The sequence below is a fragment of the Leucopleurus acutus genome (genome assembly GCF_964270905.1).
Source record: "Leucopleurus acutus genome assembly, chromosome: X".
In the NCBI taxonomy this organism is placed as follows: domain Eukaryota; kingdom Metazoa; phylum Chordata; class Mammalia; order Artiodactyla; family Delphinidae; genus Leucopleurus; species Leucopleurus acutus.
Genome location: NC_139148.1, coordinates 32,283,051 through 32,302,713, shown reverse-complemented (window position 1 = coordinate 32,302,713; position 19,663 = coordinate 32,283,051). Strand labels below are relative to the sequence as shown.

The 19,663-nt window shown below is 39.4% G+C and overlaps 1 pseudogene across 1 annotated transcript; it reads left to right on the top strand.

The window, feature by feature from the left end:
• The first annotated feature begins 14,648 nt into the window (after positions 1-14,648).
• LOC309978543 (protein FAM47E-like) lies at positions 14,649-15,925 on the top strand (annotated as a pseudogene). Its single transcript has one exon. The product of its transcript is annotated as a protein FAM47E-like (transcript).
• Positions 15,926-19,663: the final 3,738 nt, after the last annotated feature.

Genomic DNA, 19,663 nt, shown 5'->3' with positions numbered 1-19,663 from the left:
GGAACACAACCTCACCCATTAGCAGAGAGGCTGCCTAAAATCATAATAAGGCCACAGACACCCCCAAACACACCACCAGACGTGAACCTGCCCACTAGAGAGACAAGATCCAGCCTCATCCACCACAACACAGGCACTAGTCCCCTCCACCAGGAAGCCTACACAACCCACTGAACCAACCTTAGCCACTGGAGACAGACATCAAAAACAGGAGGAACTACGAACCTGCAGCCTGCAAAAAGGAGACCCCCAACACAGTAAGATAAGCAAAATGAGAAGACAGAAAAACACACAGCAGATAAAGGAGCAAGATAAAAATGCACCAGACCTAACAAATGAAGAGGAAATAGGCAGTCTACCTGAAAGAGAATTCAGAATAATGATAGTAAGGTTGATCCGAAATCTTGGAGATAGAATGGACAATAGATTGGACAAAATGCAAGAATCAGTTAACAAGGACCTAGAAGAACTAAAGATGAAACAAGCAACGATGAACAACACAATAAATGAAATTAAAAGTACTCTAGATGGGATCAATAGCAGAATAACTGAGGCAGAAGAACGGATAAGTGACCTGGAAGATAAAATAGTGGAAATAACTACTGCAGAGCAGAATAAAGAAAAAAGAATGAAAAGAACTGAGGACAGTCTCAGAGACCTCTGGGACAACATTAAACGCACCAACATTCGAATTATAGGGGTTCCAGAAGAAGAAGAGAAAAAGAAAGGGACTGAGAAAATATTTGAAGAGATTATAGTTGAAAACTTCCCTAACATGAGAAAGGAAATAGTTAATCAAGTCCAGGAAGCACAGAGAGTCCCATACAGGATAAATACAAGGAGAAATACGCCAAGACACATATTAATCAAACTGTCAAAAATTAAATACAAAGAAAGCATATTAAAAGCAGCAAGGGAAAAACAACAAATAACACATAAGGGAATCCCCATAAGGTTAACAGCTGATCTCTCAGCAGAAACCCTACAAGCCAGAAGGGAGTGGCAGGACATACTGAAAGTGATGAAGGAGAAAAACATGCAGCCAAGACTACTCTACCCAGCAAGGATCTCATTCAGATTTGATGGAGAAATTAAAACCTTTACAGACAAGCAAAAGCTGAGAGAGTTCAGCACCACCAAACCAGCTTTACAACAAATGCTAAAGGATCTTTTCTAGGCAAGAAACACAAGAGAAGGAAAAGACCTACAATAACGAACCCAAAACAATTTAGAAAATGGGAATAGGAACATACATATCGATAATTACCTTAAATGTAAATGGACTAAATGCTCCCACCAAAAGACACAGATTAGCTGAATGGATACAAAAACAAGACCCTTATATATGCTGTCTACAAGAGACCCACTTCAGACCTAGAGACACATACAGACTGAAAGTAAGGGGATGGAAAAAGATATTCCATGCAAATGGAAACCAAAAGAAAGCTGGAGTAGCAATTCTCATATCAGACAAAATAGACTTTAAAATAAGGACTACTAAAAGAGACAAAGAAGGACACTACATAATGATCAAGGGATCGATCCAAGAAGAAGATATAACAATTGTAAATATTTATGCACCCAACATAGGAGCACCTCAATACATAAGGCAAATACTAACAGCCATAAAAGGGGAAATCGACAGTAACACATTCATAGTAGGGGACTTAAACACCGCACTTTCACCCATGGACAGATCATCCAAAATGAAAATAAATAAGGAAACACAAGCTTTAAATGATACATTAAACAAGATGGACTTAATTGATATTTATAGGACACTCCATCCAAAAACAACAGAATATACATTTTTCTCAAGTGCTCATGGAACATTCTCCAGGATAGATCATATCTTAGGTCACAAATCAAGCCTTGGTAAATTTAAGAAAATTAAAATTGTATCAAGTATCTTTTCTGACCACAACGCCATGAGACTAGATATCAATTACAGGAAAAGATCTGTAAAAAATACAAACACATGGAGGCTAAACAATACACTACTTAATAATGAAGATATCACTGAAGAAATCAAAGAGGAAATCAAAAAATACCTAGAAACAAATGACAATGGAGACACAACGACCCAAAACCTGTGGGATGCAGCAAAAGCAGTTCTAAGGGGGAAGTTTATAGCAATACAAGCCCACCTTAAGAAGCAGGAAACATCTCGAATAAACAACCTAACCTTGCACCTCAAGCAATTAGAGAAAGAAGAACAAAAAAACCCCAAAGCTAGCAGAAGGAAAGAAATCATAAAAATCAGATCAGAAATAAATGAAAAAGAAATGAAGGAAACAATAGCAAAGATCAATAAAACTAAAAGCTGGTTCTTTGAGAAGATAAACAAAATAGATAAACCACTAGCCAGACTCATCAAGAAAAAAAGGGAGAAGACTCAAATCAACAGAATTAGAAATGAAAAAGGAGAGGTAACAACTGACACTGCAGAGATAAAAGAGATCATGAGAGATTACTACAAGCAACTCTATGCCAATAAAATGGACAATCTGGAAGAAATGGACAAATTCTTAGAAATGCACAACCTGCCAAGACTGAATCAGGAAGAAATAGAAAATATGAACAGACCAATCACAAGCACTGAAATTGAAACTGTGATTAAAAACCTTCCAACAAAGAAAAGCCCAGGACCAGATGGCTTCACAGGCGAATTCTATCAAACATTTAGAGAAGAGCTAACACCTATCCTTCTCAAACTCTTCCAAAATATAGCAGAGGGAGGACCACTCCCAAACTCCTTCTACGAGGCCACCATCACCTTGATACCAAAACCAGACAAGGATGTCACAAAGAAAGAAAACTACAGGCCAATATCACTGATGAACATAGATGCAAAAATCCTCAACAAAATACTAGCAAACAGAATCCAACAGCACATTAAAAGGATCATACACCATGATCAAGTGGGGTTTATTCCAGGAATGCAAGGATTCTTCAATATACGCAAATCTATCAATGTGATAAACCATATTAACAAATTGAAGGAGAAAAACCATATGATCATCTCAATAGATGCAGAGAAAGCTTTTGACAAAATTCAACACCCATTTATGATAAAAACCCTCCAGAAAGTAGGCATAGAGGGAACTTTCCTCAACATAATAAAGGCCATATATGACAAGCCCACAGCAAACATCATCCTCAATGGTGAAAAACTGAAAGCATTTCCACTAAGATCAGGAACAAGACAAGGTTGCCCACTCTCACCACTATTATTCAACATTGTTTTGGAAGTTTTAGCCACAGCAATCAGAGAAGAAAAGGAAATAAAAGGAATCCTAATCACAAAAGAAGAAGTAAAGCTGTCACTGTTTGCAGATGACATGATCCTATACATAGAGAACCCTAAAGATGCTACCAAAAAATTACTAGAGCTAATCAATGAATTTGGTAAAGTGGCAGGATACAAAATTAATGCACAGAAATCTCTGGCATTCCTATATACTAATGATGAAAAATCTGAAAGTGAAATCAAGAAAACACTCCCATTTACCATTGCAACAAAAAATAAAATATCTAGGAATAAACCTACCTAAGGAGACAAAAGACCTGTATGCAGAAAATTATAAGACACTGATGAAAGAAATTAAAGATGATACAAATAGATGGAGAGATATACCATGTTCTTGGATTGGAAGAATCAACATTGTGAAAATGACTCTACTACCCAAAGCAATCTATAGATTCAATGCAATCCCTATCAAACTACCACTGGCATTTTTCACAGAACTAGAACAAAAAATTTCACAATTTGTATGGAAACACAAAAGACCCCGAATAGCCAAAGCAATCTTGAGAACGAAAGAAGGAACTGGAGGAATCAGGCTCCCTGACTTCAGACTATACTACAAAGCTACAGTTATCAAGACGGTATGGTACTGGCACAAAAACAGAAAGATAGATCAATGGAACAGGATAGAAAGCCCAGAGATAAACCCATGCACATATGGACACCTTATCTTTGATAAAGGTGGCAGTAATGTACAATGGAGAAAGGACAGCCTCTTCAATAAGTGGTGCTGGGAAAACTGGACAGGTACATGTAAAAGTATGAGATTAGATCACTCCCTAACACCATACACAAAAATAAGCTCAAAATGGATTAAAGACCTAAATGTAAGGCCAGAAACTATCAAACTCTTAGAGGAAAACATAGGCAGAACACTCTATGACAGAAATCACAGCAAGATCCTTTCTGACCCACCTCCTAGAGTAATGGAAATAAAAACAAAAATAAACAAATGGGACCTAATGAAACTTCAAAGCTTTTGCACAGCAAAGGAAACCATAAACAGGACCAAAAGACAACCCTCAGAATGGGAGAAAATATTTGCAAATGAAGCAACCGACAAAGGATTAATCTCCAAAATTTACAAGCAGCTCATGCAGCTCAATAACAAGAAAACAAACAACTCAATCCAAAAATGGGCAGAAGACCTAAATAGACATTTCTCCAAAGAAGATATACAGACTGCCAACAAACACATGAAAGAATGCTCAACATCATTAATCATTAGAGAAATGCAAATCAAAACTACAATGAGATATCATCTCACACCAGTCAGAATGGCCATCATCAAAAAATCTAGAAACAATAAATGCTGGAGAGGGTGTGGAGAAAAGGGAACACTCTTGCACTGCTGGTGGGAATGTGAATTGGTTCAGCCACTATGGAGAACAGTATGGAGGTTCCTTAAAAAACTACAAATAGAACTACCATATGACCCAGCAATCCCACTACTGGGCATATACCCTGAGAAAACCAAAATTCAAAAAGAGTCATGTACCAAAATGTTCATTGCAGCTCTATTTACAATAGCCCGGAGATGGAAACAACCTACGTGCCCGTCATCGGATGAATGGATAAAGAAGATGTGGCACATATATACAATGGAATATTACTCAGCCATAAAAAGAAACGAAATTGAGCTATTTGTAATGAGGTGGATAGACCTAGAGTCTGTCATACAGAGTGAAGTAAGTCAGAAAGAAAAAGACAAATACCGTATGCTAACACATATATATGGAATTTAAGAAAAAAAATGTCATGAAGAACCTAGGGGTAAAGCAGGAATAAAGACGCAGACCTCCTAGAGAACGGACTTGAGGTTATGGGGAGGGGGAAGGGTGAGCTGTGACAGGGCGAGAGAGAGTCATGGGCATATACACACTAACAAACGTAGTAAGGTAGATAGCTAGTGGGAAGCAGCCGCATGGCACAGGGATATTGGCTTGGTGCTTTGTGACAGCCTGGAGGGGTGGGATAGGGAGGGTGGGAGGGAGGGAGACGCAACAGGGAAGACATATGGGAACATATGTTTATGTATGACTGATTCACTTTGTTATAAAGCAGAAACTAACACACCATTGTAAAGCAATTATACCCCAATAAAGATGTTAAAAAAAAAAAAATCTAACAGAAAAAAAAAAAAAAGATGTAGTGTGTGTGTGTGTGTGTGTGTGTGTCTGTGTGTGTGTGTGTGTGTGTGTATACACATACATACACTCATACAATGGAATGTTACTCAGCCATAAAAAAGAATGAAAGTTTGCCATCTGGGGCAACATGGATGGACTCAGAGGGTGTGCTAAGTGAAATGTCAGACAAAGACACATACTATATGATAGTACTTATATGTAGAGTCTAAAAAAATACAACAAATCAGTGAACATCACAAAACAGAAGCAGACTCACAGATATAGAGAACACACTAGTGACACTAGTGTTTACCAGTGGGGACAGGGAAGTGGGGGAGGAGTAACATAGGGATAGGGGAGTAGCAGGTACAAACTATTATGTATAAAAGAAGCTACAAGGATATATTGTACAGAGGGAATATAGCCAATATTCTATAATAACTATAGATGGAATATTACCGTTAAAAATTGTGAATCACTATATTGTACACCTGTAACTTAAATAATATTGTACATCTATTATATTTCAATAAAAAGCGCTTTTTGTTCAAATTCTCCGTTGAATTTGGTTAGTCCATTTACATGGGTAAGTGAAAGAATCACAGAGATACTGGGACACAACACTGACAAGTAATAGTTGATAAATATTAAAATATATATTAAGGGCTGTATAATACTTTTGCTATCAAGCCTATCGAGGTGTTCACTGATCCATGCCATTCTTGGTGTTGACTAGGAAAAAAACCTCCAATCCAGCCAGTCCTTAATACATAGAGTTAATATGTTCTGAGAGGGAGGGGGCAGTCAATGTAACCTTTATCCCTAACAGAAAGTGCTATTTCAGTAACCCACTTGAACATTTAAAACTCTTGGAGGCAAGATGGTAAGGACAATTAAACTGCAGATAAATGAGTGCCTCATTCAATTACTGTTTGGATCAGAAAAAAGAAAGAAAGAAACAATAAGGTGACTGTTTAAAAGGAGAGTAAACAACTCTTTCCTTAGAGCACTAATCTTGGGTGACAATGGGGCAAAAGGCTTATATCTTGGGAGGCAGCTGCACCCCTGCCTGGAAACCAGGAACTCTTTAATACAGAGGAGTAAATTATTTTCTAAATGCATTGATCCAAGCTCCTAAAAAGTCTGCTTATCTCCAAGGTAGAAGAACTTCATTTTGTTCTGAATGAAAGGGTAAAGCTCTTTGTTTCTGGTTAGAGATCATTAAGATGATACTTTAATATTCTCCTCACACCCAGATTTTTCAGATATTTATGAAAAAATCTTCCTGATTTAAATTATCTTGGTCCATTAAAAATTGTGACTCACTATATTGTACAACTATAACATACGTAATACTGTACAGCAACTATACTTCAATTAAAAAAAAAACCCAAATGAAAAAAAAAAAGAAACTATCTGGGTCCACAAAGTCAGATAATCTGCTTCAACCACTTCATTTTACACCTGAGAAAAGGACCCCAGAGGTTAAGGAAACAGCTCTAGATTGTCTATTATTCTTTAAATGTACCTACTTTTAAAAAAGGGAGCACGAAAAGCATTTCTTATCAACATATACAAGCTGTTTTTTGAAATCTTTTCGATCGTGAGCTTGTTTGGAGTGCTACAAGCTCTGATAGCTAAGTAAGGAGGGCCTACATAGGACAATGCCCAGATACCAAATCTCGAACTGAATTCTGAGCTGATCCACTGATAGCCACCCAAAAATACTGTGATAAATCCACACTCATATCTCCTCTGACAGCCTCGTTTTTTCCTCCTCCATTGTTTATTTTTTTGCATTGCACGTCCTTCCTCCTGTTAGATTCTGTGGCATACGTGAGCTGTATGGATTCACAGGTGCAGGTCAACATATTAGTAAAATAAAAAAAAAAAAAAAAAAATCCCAGAAAAGCCTATTAGCCTCCCAAGCCTCCTTAGCATGAAACTCATGTATTAGCTCTTGCTCATGTCAACTTATTATTCCCACAAGAGTTGGTTGACATGGATATGTATTTATTGGACATATGTTTAGGTTGCTACAGGAGAGAAAAGGAGAGTCAATTCTAGGCACTGGCTTTTTTTTTTTTTTTTTTTTGCATGTGACGCTGGTGCCAGGTGGAGTGCAGTAGGAGCATGGAGAGTGCCAAGTTCCTGTCCTTGACCCTGGTGGAGCAGCACCGTAGTTTTAAAAGGTGGGGTTACAGGGTGGGTCCCCAAAGGGATGCTCTCATATTAGCCCTGGCCAGCTTGGCTCAGCCTCTCCAGCCTGGCAAGGGTAACTACACTTACATCAGACAAGACAGACTTTGAGTCTAAAACTGTCTTTGGAGACAAAGAAGGTCATTGCATAATGATAAAAGGGTCAATTCAACAGGGTGATATAACATTTATAAATATATACACAGCTAAATACATAAAGCAGATATTGATAGATCTTCATGTTGTATGTCTTAAATATACAAAATTTTTATTTGTCAATCATACATCAATTAAGTTGGAAAAAATATTGACAGATCTAAAGGCAGAAACTGACAGCAGGACAATAATAGTAGGAGACTTCAAAAGTAGGAGACTTCTACTTATGATAGTAAATAGAACATCCAGACAGAAAATCAAGAAGGAAACAGCTGACTTGAGAACACTATAGACCAAACTGACATAACAGACATATACAGTAGTTAGCATCCAAGAGTAGAAGAACACACATTCTTCCCGAGTGTATACAGAACCTTCTCCAGGATAGATCACGTTAGGTCGCAAAACAAATCTTAACAAATTTAAAACCCCAAATAGCCAAAGCAATCCTGAGAAATAAGAACCACACTTCCTGATTTCAAAATATATTGCAAGGCTACAGTAATCAAAATAGCATGATATTGGCATTAAAAACAGACATAGAGACCAAAGGAACAGAAGAGAGCCCAGAAATAAATCCATACATCTATGGTCAACTGATCTTTGACAAGGCTGCTAAGAACACCCAACGGGGAAAAGATACTCTCTTCAATAAATGGTGCTGGGAAAACTGGATATCTACATGCAGAAGAATGAAATTATCTCACCCCATATTAAAAAAAAACAACTCAAGATGGATTAAGATTTAAACTTTAAACCTGAAACTGTAAAACTACCAGAAGAAAACATGGGGAAAAAGCTTCTTGACGTTGATCTGGGCAATTATTTTGTGGACAGGTCAGTAAAAGCACAGGCAACAAAAGCAAAAGTGGACAAGTGAAATTGTATCAAAAGCAAAAGCTTCTGCAAAGCAAAAGGAACAATCAACACAGTGAAAAGGCGATCTGCAGAATGGGGGGAAATATTTTCAAACCGTATATCTCATAAGGCTTAATAGCCAATATTTATAAGTAAGTCATACAACTCAATAGCCATAAAAAAAACAGCCCTCAATTTAAAAATGGGCAAAAGACCTAAATTTCTACAAACAAGAGATACAAATGGCCAAAACGTAGGAAAGGGTGCTTGACCTCACTAATCATCAGGGAAATGCAAATCAAACCACAATGAGATACCATCTCACACCTTTCAGAATAGCTATTATCAAAAAGACAAAAGATAAGTGTTGTTGAGGATGTAGAGAAAATGGAACCCTTGTGCATTGCTGGTGAGAATGTAAATTGGGATAGCCATTCTTTTTTTTTTTTAACATCTTTATTGGAGTATAATTGCTTTACAATGGTGTGTTAGTTTCTACTTTATAACCAAGTGAATCAGCTATACATATACATATATCCCCATATCTCTTCCCTCTTGCATCTCCCTCCCTCCCACCCTCCCTATCCCACCCCTCTAGGTGGTCATAAAGCACCGAGCTGATCTCCCTGTGCTATGTGGCTGTTTCCCACTAGCTATCTATTTTACATTTGGTAGTATATATAAGTCCATGCCACTCTCTCACTTCGCCCCAGCTTACCCTTCCCCCTCCCCGTGTCCTCAGGTCCATTCTCTACATCTGCGTCTTTATTCCTGTCCTGACTCTAGGTTCTTCAGGACTTTTTTGGTTTTTTTAGATCCATATATGTGTTAGCAATATGGTATTTGTTTTTCTCTTTCTGACTTACCTCACTCTGTATGACAGACACTGGGTCCATCCACCTCACTACAAATAACTCAATTTCGTTTCTTCTTATGGCTGATTAATATTCCATTGTATATATGTGCCACATCTTCTTTATCCATTCATCTGTCGATGGACACTCAGGTTGCTTCCATGTCCTGGCTATTGTAAATAGAGCTGCAGTGAATATTGTGGTACATGACTCTTTTTGAATTATGGTTTTCTCAGGGTATATGCCCAGTAGTGGGATTGCTGGGTCATATGGTAGTTCTATTTTTAGCTTTTTAAGGAACCTCCATACTGTTCTCCATAGTGGCTGTATCAATTTACATTCCCGCCAACAGTGCAGGAGGGTTCCCTTTGCTCCACCCCCGCTCCAGCATTTATTGTTTGTAGATTTTTTGATGATGGCCATTCTGACCGGTGTGAGGTGATACCTCATTGTAGTTTTGATTTGCATTTCTCTAATGATTAGCGATGTTGAGCATTCTTTCATGTGTTTCTTGGCAATCTGTATATCTTCTCTGGAGAAATGTCTACTTAGGACATCTGCCCATTTTTGGACTGGGTTGTTTGTTTATTTGATATGGAGCTGCATGTGCTGCTTGTAAATTTTGGAGATTAATCCTTGGTCAGTTGCTTCATTTGCAAATATTTGCTCCCATTCTGAGGGTGGTCTTTTCGTCTTGTTTATGGTCTCCCGTGCTGTGCCAAAGCTTTTAAGTCTCATTAGGTCCCATTTGTTTATTTTTGTTTTTTCTTTCCATTTCTCTAGGAGGTGGATCAAAAAGGATCTTGCTGTGATTTATGTCATAGAGTGTTCTGCCTATGTTTTCCTCTAAGAGTTTTATACTGTCTGGCCTTACATTTAGGCCTTTAATCCATTTTGAACTTATTTTTGTGTATGGTGTTAGGGAGTGTTCTAATTTCATTCTTTTACCTGTACCTGTCCAGTTTTCCCAGCACAACTTATTGAAGAGGCTGTCCTTTCTCCACTGTACATTCCTGCCTCCTTTACCAAAAATAAGGTGACCATATGTGCGTGGGTTTACCCTTGGTCTTTCTATCCTGTTCCATTGATCTACATTTCTGTTTTTGTGCCAGTACCATACTGTCTTGATTACTGTAGCTTTGTAGAATAGTCTGAAGTCAGGGAGCCTGATTCCTCCAGCTCCGTTTTTCTTTCTCAAGATTGCTTTGGCTATTCGGGTTCTTTTGTGTTTCTCTACAAATTGTGAAATTTTTTGTTTTAGTTCTCTGAAAAATGCCATTGGGAGTTTGATAGGGATTGCACTGAATCTGCAGACTGCTTTGGATAGTAGAGTCATTTTCACAATGTTGATTCTTCCAATCCAAGAATATGGGATAGCCATTCTTTAAAACAGTATGGAGATTCCTCAAAATATTAAAAATAGAACTACCTGATGATCCAGCAATCTCATTTTGGGGTATACATCCAAAGGAAATGAAATCAGTATATTGAGATATACTCACTCCAACGTTCACTGCAGCATTATTCACAATAGCCAAGATATGGAAACAAATTAAATATGTGTTCGGAGATGAACAGATGAAGAAAATATGAGGTACACACACACACACACACACACACACACACACACACACACACACACACACAAATATTACTCCGCCTTGAAAGAGAAGAAAATCCTGCCTTTAACATGGATGAATCTGGAGGGCATCATGCTAAGTGAAATAATCCAGATGCAGAAAAACAAATACTGCATGATTTCACTTATATGTTGAATCTAAAAGAGTCAAACTCCTTGAAGCAGAGAATAGTAGTAGGAGAGTAGGCTGTCAGAGGCTGGGGGGAGGGGGAGATGGGAAGGTTGTTGGTCAAGGGGTACTAATTTTCAGTCAGTTAAGATGAATAAATTCTGGAGATCTAATGTATACCACAGTGAATATAGTTAACAATACTGTATGTTTGAAATTTTCTGAGAGGGTAGATCTTAAGTGTTCTCAATACCCACAACAAAAGATGGTAACTATCTGAGGTGATGAATATGTTAATTAGCTTGACTGTGGTGATTGTTTCACTATGTATATGGTTATCAGATTATCAAGTTGTATACCTTAAAAATATGAAATTTTAAATTGTCAATTATACCTCACTAAAGCGGGGGAAAAAAGATTAATAAATTTCAAAAGACTGAATAGAGAAAAACTCTGTACATGAAGATTCATAGCAACATTATTCATAACAACAAAAAAGTGGAAAAACCCAAATGCTCATCAACAGACGAATGGATAAGTTACATATGGTATATCTACATAATTGATTAGTATTTGGCAATAAAAAGAAATGAAGTACATATACATGCTTCACCATGGATGAAACTTGAGAACAGTATGCTAAAGGAAAGAAGCCAGTCAAAAATGACCACATTTTCTATGATTCCATTCATATAAAATTTCCAGAATAGGTAAATCTAAAGAGACAGAAGGTAGATTAGTGGCTATCAAGGGCTGAGGTGGCTGGGGGATGGACGAGGTGACTGCTAATGGGTATGGCGTTCCTTTGAGGTTCATGACTATGTGTCAAAACTGATTGTTTTGATGGTTGCATAATTCTGTTAACACACTAAAATCCATTAAATTGTACACTTTGAATGAGTGAATTGTTAATGTGTAAATTATATCTCAGTAAAGCTGTTATTTTAAAAAGGAAGAATCTACATCAGTGTGCAGCAGAGGAGACGAGCTAGAAAGAATAGAGTCCAGAAGAATACGGCCGTCTGTCCTCCAGTAGCTGAAGGAGACTGGTTCCAGGACCCCCGCAGATACCAAAATCCGTGGCTGCTCAAGTCCTTTATATGAAATGGTGTAGTACAGTCGGCCCTCCATGTCTTTGGGTTCTGCATCCATGGACTCAACCAACTGCAGATGGAAAATATTTGGAAAAAGAAAATTCCAAAAAATCCCCAAAGGCAAAACATGAATTTGCGGCGCGCTGGCAAGTATTTACATAGCATTTACTTTGCAGGAGGTATTATAAGTAATCTAGAGATGATTTAAAGTACACAGGAATGTACACTGGTTATACGTAAATACTGCACCATTTTATATAAGGGACTTGGACATCTGTGGATTTTGGTATCCGAGGGGAGTCCTGGAACTAATCCCAGGTGGATACCAAGGTACCACTGTGAAATGTTTCTCCTTCGTGAAATCAGGAACGATACTTTATCCTTTGATATCTTTCCTTATACCAAATATTAGTGCATTATTACAGGAAATAATTTGTGCCTCTCCTGATAGTTTAAAGCTGAGTTCCAATGACGTAATTCTTTAACTCCTAAAACTCATAAAACTTTTGGTTTGTCATTATTCTAGTACGCTTCCAATTATAAGTTATAGTGGCTGTTTTGTTTCTTTTATTAAAGTTGTACGTACTTTACACAACACATCATCTTGGTTGTGGTTTCTTTTGCAAGTCTGGAAATAATATAAATTTTCACTGTCATGCTCTTTCCATTTAATTGTTTAAGTAATAAGAGCTTTCTTGATAGTTCAGCAAGAACAAACTTTGTATCTTTCCATAGTAGAAATTAAAGGCAAAAAGAGATGAAAGTTCAGAGAGGCTGAACAGAAAAAAGATGTGAAAGACCTATACACTGACAACTAAAAAATATTGCTCAGATAAATGAAAGAATACATACATAAATGAAGAGATGTACCTTTGTCATGGGTCAGGAAACTCAATATTGTTAAGCTGTCAATTATCTCAAAACTTATTTGTAGATGCCATAAAATCCTAATCAAAATCCCCACAGGTTTTTTTTAAGACATTGATTCTAAAATTCCTATAGAAATTCAAAAGACCTACAAGAGTCAAGACAACTTTGTAAAAGAATAAAGAAGTTGGAGGACGAATACAGCCTAATTTTAAACTTACTGTAAAATATAATCAACACAGAGCAGAACTGGTGTAAAGACAGAAGATTCAATGAAACTGAAACGCGTGTCTAGAAATGGACCCACAAAAATAGGGACAACTTACACTCACAAAGCGACAAAAGTAATTCAGTGGAGAAAAGCTCCTCTTTCCCATAAAATTCTGGAACTACTGGATATCCACAGGCAAAAAATAAAACTAAAAATAGTAACTTTGATCCATATCATTCATCACCTAAAAAGTTAAATTGAAACAGATGACAGATCTCAATGGAAAAGCTAAGATTATACAAATTTTAGCAGAATGAAAAAAGTCTTCATGACCTATGAATAGGCAGTTTTCTTATATACAACACAAAACGACAATCCATAAAAGAACACACTGATATACTGGGCTTCATCAAATGTAAACACTGCCCTTAGAAAGACGGTGTGAAGACAATGGAAAGACAAACCACAGATGGAGAAAAAGATTTACAAATCATATTGCATCCAGAATACACAAAGAATCCTCAAAACAAGAGATGTCAAGCAGAACAATTTTAAGAAGTGCAAAAGTTTGAACAGATTCTTCACCAAAGGATCGATATGAATGGCAAATAAGCACAGGAACAGATGTTCAACACCAGTGGTCCTTAGGGAAATGCAAATTAAAACCACAATGAGATGCCACTACACACCTATTAGAGCAGCCACAACGAAAATGACTAACCTTACCGAGTGTTAGGGAGTATGTAGACAGAGCGCCATTCTCATATACAACTAGAAGGAATATTAATTAGTACAACCACTTTGGAAAAGTTTGGTGGTGGTCTAAAACATAAAACATCATCTGCTCCCACCACGCCACTCATAGCTAAAGTTTACCCAAGTGAAATGAAAATATGTACATGGACATACAAAACCAGGAACACAAATATTTGTGGCAGCTCTATTCTTAATAGCCTCAAACTGTAAACAACCCAAATGTCCATCAAAAGGTGAACGGATAAATAAATGGCACTATGTCCATACAACAGAACAGTATCTACAACAGAAAGGAATGTGCTTTCACCCACCGCCCATCCTGGGAGAAATGCAGGCTTCACAGGGCGCCTGCGTTGACCCACCTCCGGGAAGAACCTGGCTGCAGCTGGCTACACGGTCTCCTAGCAACCGGAGAGGCCGGAACAGCAAACTATTGAAGCGGTGGTCCCCCCCAGAGGCCAGGGGAACCATGGCGGACAAGAAGTGGCTGCTAGGACCGGGGCCACTGGAACCGATGCCCCTGGACGTGACCTGCAAGCCCTGGTACAAAGACAAGTTACTCTCCAAGTGTTTTGCAAAGCACAAGAACGTGCTCCCAAAGTTCCCCACCTCCCTGGACAGCCGGCGGTGGATATTTGTGAAAGAGCTGCTGGATGACTTCCGGAAGGGTTGGCCACCTTGTGAAGATCTGATCACTCGCAGCCCTAAGGAGGGCTTCCTCCCCTGGATTGTTCACAGAGTTCCCCAGCATGCCCCCAAAAAGGGTCAGAAAAAGCTGCCCGAGGAAGCAAACCCGTTTTCCACGCTCTCGCCAGCCCAGCTAGCACAGAAGGCATTCGTGGAGAACATCGAACCCCAGCTAACCAAGCATCCCTTGGCTCTCTACCCGAATCTGGAGGAAAATCTACCTGCAGACCTCTTATTAAAGGTGCTGGAAGTGCTCGATCCTGACGGGAAGCTGGAGGACACACGGGCTTATTGTCAGGGCCCCAGGAAAAGAACGAAGTCCCCCACAAAGCTTCGTAAAAAACGTCCTGGCAAGGTCTACCTGGAACCTCCAAAGAAGGCTCCTGTGTCACATCCAGCCACTTTGCATCACGAAGACAAGAAGTCAAGCAGAGAGGATTCACTCACTGATCCTCCTGTTCACAGAGAAGTACCGAAAGCAATTCGTAAATCCTTCCAATGGGCTGCTGCTTTTGGAAACTTGGGCATTGATGAAGAGCTCATCACGAAACTGTGTGAGGTTGGCTGTGAGTGGCCACCAGCCCAGGATACAGTCTACATGAGGAAAGTAACCCAGGTCCCTTCAAAGGTAAAGTACAGCATCGGGATAGAGAAAATGGAGAAGATAAAAATTACCCGGAGAGGAAGGAAACTGGGAGAGGAAACCCCAGAAACCACAGAATCCTTAAAAACCCAACTCGGTGGAGATGAGGTATGGTGCATTGTACCTGAAGCCCAAGTTGTGGAAAAAGCTAGTAAATGACGAACCTTCAATTGACCCCAACGTCTTACTTGAAGATGGGAGTTTTAGAAAGGAGCTTCCTGAACACGACACTCTTGAAGATCTTTATGGAACAAATAGCATTTAAAGGTGTCATTCTAAGCAAGGGCTACAGGATACCAGACATCCTTGAGAGGCTGGTCCTCAGGAAGGGATGGAAATATGATTCTATTAAGACTCCTATACACAAAGTAATAAAAATCAGCCAAAATGGAGATGATGCACGGGAAGATGTTTAGACAGTTTTCTATTTACTACTTACTTGGCTATTTCTCTCTCTCATTTTAATACCAATCAGAATTCATGGTGAGTGTCCTTCCCACCATGTATGTACAACTTTGATTCTACATCTCTTCATTTAACACCTAATCCTTATAAATATTTCCCAGTGACCTTCTGCTTGGGTTCATCAATATTATATAAATTTTATCAGTTATGAAATCAATATTCACATATACTCTTCTCACATTTTATAATGTGAATACTACATCGTTGTATCAATTATTTGTAAAAATAAGACCATTAAAAAAATTACTTTTTAAAAGTATGATCTAGTTAGGTCAGCTACAAAATGGGATACATTTCAAAATAACTGTGCTGAGAAAAAGGAGTCAGAGTTCTACTTGTATTAAAATTATAATGAATTAATTATGACATTTACTTTCTTAAGCAAAACTTGAAATCGGTAGCCAAAATAATGTGTAGCCCCATTTAATAATGAAATGGTTATCCCCCTTATTAGCATCGCATCAAGCCCCCAAAACAGATTGAAAACTATTTACCAAAATTATAGGTGAAACTTTACTTATGCTCTTTTGTTATGCTTCCCAACTGAGCATACTTAAAATTTTTTACCATATTCATAAAAATTCACTGTGAAAGAGTCTTGCCATATCATATAACACAGGTGCAGAATAGCAGGGAGCTTCAAGTTCTTGGCAAATCTAGTGTGCAGAATAGGTCTGCGCGAGCAAAACTACACAGCACCATCAATTCTCCACACATATCTATTCAAGTAAGATTAATCTTTGCATTCCATGAATAGCGACTTAAAACGCACTCATAAATGTAAAATAAGAAATCAAGCAACTTCTTTACATTTCCAAAAGAACAGGTAAAATTGTCTGGGACAGGAAAGTTGTAGCTAGAAAGATTTGCAGCACACTTCTGTTTCCAGTAATGAAGGAATTTATCTGTAAATGGAAGTATGTGTATATACTTCACCCTCGTGAGAAGGGAACACAGCCATCAGGTTGTAGTATTCACCAACATCCTCACTGCAATCAACTACTCCCTTTTCACTCACTTCCGCACTTTCACTGAGGTTACTTAGTGTCTGAATCCCTGACTTGCTCCCTGTGACTACTCTCATCCACGTTCTTGATTTAAATATTCACAAAGACGATCCATTCAAATCCTGGCACTAGCTCCATTCGTCTGGTCCTCATCTCACTAGAGACACCAATCCCTACAGTCAGACTCTAGACTTTGTTCTGGGCAATAATTACACCAACTTCACATCTCAATTTCAGTTATTCCACCTTCCGATCCCTGCTTTTTACCTACTTGATCACCCCTTTTCATATTCCCAAACCTCCAATCCTTCAATTCCAACACGTTTCCAATCCAGTGACCCTTACCACTCTTTCAGCATTCATCGTGCCTTGCTTTCAGTTCCTTACTTTCCCAGCTTAGACTCCACCGTCCTCTCCTATCCCTTCTTTGAGTCTACTTTTAACTCCTTTGCCTCTCTCTCCCGCTCTTATATTCTTCTGAGAAAACCCCAGTCCTGGTTAAATCTTAATCTCTGCCATTCTTGTACTTGCACCCAAACAGTTAAATATGGCTACAGAAAAACACACACCACACTGACTGCTTACATATGGCATGAATCCTAAAAGAGCCTTCAACGCTAGCTGAAAGTTCTGCCCCATTTCCCTCATCAATATATTTTCCCATTTTCCAATGATCATCTTATTTCTATCATCGATTGTCCAACACCCAGTTTCCATTTCTCCTTCTCAAAGCATTGCTTTATACTTCACGGATAAAATTTTAAAAATTATAAGAGAACCGTCTTTTCCTCCCATCACCACATCTACCAGGCCAGTGACATCTGTACCCATATTCTCTATTCCCTCGGAGACAAAAGGATGAACTCTTTCTTCTACTGAGGCAACGCCTTTCCTTTGTGCACTGGATCCCAACACTTTGCCATATTAAATATCTGTGAACACAGCCTGAAGGGGTTAGTGCGCCACGGCTAGCAGGGAGGGAGTCCGGGAGAAGTCTGGAGCTGCCGAAGAGGCAAGAGATCTTTTCTTGCCTCTTTGTTTCCTGGTGCGCTAGGAGAGGGGATTAAGAGCGCTGCTTAAAGGAGCTCCAGAGACGGGCGCAAGCCGCGGCTAACAGCGCAGACCCCAGAGACGGGCATGAGACGCTAAGGCTGCTGCTGCCACCACCAAGAAGCCTGTGTGCGAGCACAGCTCACTCTTCACACCTCCCCTCCCGGGAGCCTGTGCAGCCCGCCACTGCCAGGGTCCCGGGATCCAGGGACAACTCCCCCGGGAGAACGCACGGCGCACCTCAGGCTGGTGCAACGTCACGCTGGCCTCTGCCGCCGCAGGCTCGCCCCGCATTCCGTACCCCTCCCTGCCCCCCGCCTGAGTGAGCCAGAGCCCCCGAATCAACGGCTCCTTTAACCCCGTCCTCCCTGAGCGAAGGACAGACGCCCTCAGGCAACCTACACGCAAAGGCGGGGCCAAATCCGAAGCTGAACCCCGGGAGCTGTGCGAACAAAGAAAAGAAAGGGAAAGCTCTCCCAGCAGCCTCAGGAGCAGCGGATTAAATCTCCACAATCAACTCGATATACCCTGCATCTGTGGAATACCTGAATCGACAACAAATCATCCCAAATTGAGGAGGTGGACTTTGAGAGCAAGATTTATTATTTTTTCCCCTTCTCCTCTTTTTCTGACTGTGTTTGTGTATGCTTCTGTGGGAGATTTTGTGTGCATAGCTTTGCTTTCACCATTTGTCCTAGCGTTCTATCCGTCTGTTTTTTTTTTCTCTTTTAAAAAATCTTTTTTCTTAATAATTATTTTTTATTTTAATAACTTTATTTTACCTTATTTTATTTTACTTTATCCTCTTTCTTTTCTTTCTTGCTCCTTCTTTCCTTCCTTCCTTTCTTTCTTCCTTCCTCCCTCCCTCCCTCCCTCTCTCTCTCTTTCTTTCTTTCTTCTTTTTCTCCCTTTTATTCTGAGCCGTGTGGACGAAAGGCTCTTGGTGTTGCAGCCAGGTGTCAGTGCTGTGCCTCTGAGGTGGGAGAGCCAACTTCAGGACACTGGTCCACGAGAGACCTCCCAGCTCCACATAATATCAAATGGCAAAAATCTCCCAGAGATCTCCATCTCAACACCAGCACCCACCGTCCCTCAACAACGCAAGCTATAGTGCTGGACACCCTATGCCAAACAACTAGCAAGACAGGAACACAACCCCACCCATTAGCAGAGAGGCTGCCTAAAATCATAATAAGTCCACAGACACCCCCAAAACACACCACCAGACGTGAACCTGCCCACCAGAAAGATCCAGCCTCATCCACCAGAACACAGGCACTAGTCCCCTCCACCAGGAAGCCTACACAACCCACTGAACCAACTTTAGCCACTGGGGACAGACACCAAAAACAGCGGAAACTACGAACCTGCAGCCTGCAAAAAGGAGACCACAAACACAGTAAGATAAGCAAAATGAGAAGACAGCAAAACACACAGCAGATGAAGGAGCAAGATAAAAACCCACCAGACCTAACAAATGAAGAGGAAACAGGCAGTCTACCTGAAAAAGAATTCAGAATAATGATCGTAAAGATGATCCAAAATCTTGGAAATAGAGAAAATACAAGAAACATTTAACAAGGACCTAGAAGAAGTAAAGATGAAACAAGCAACGATGAACAACACAATAAA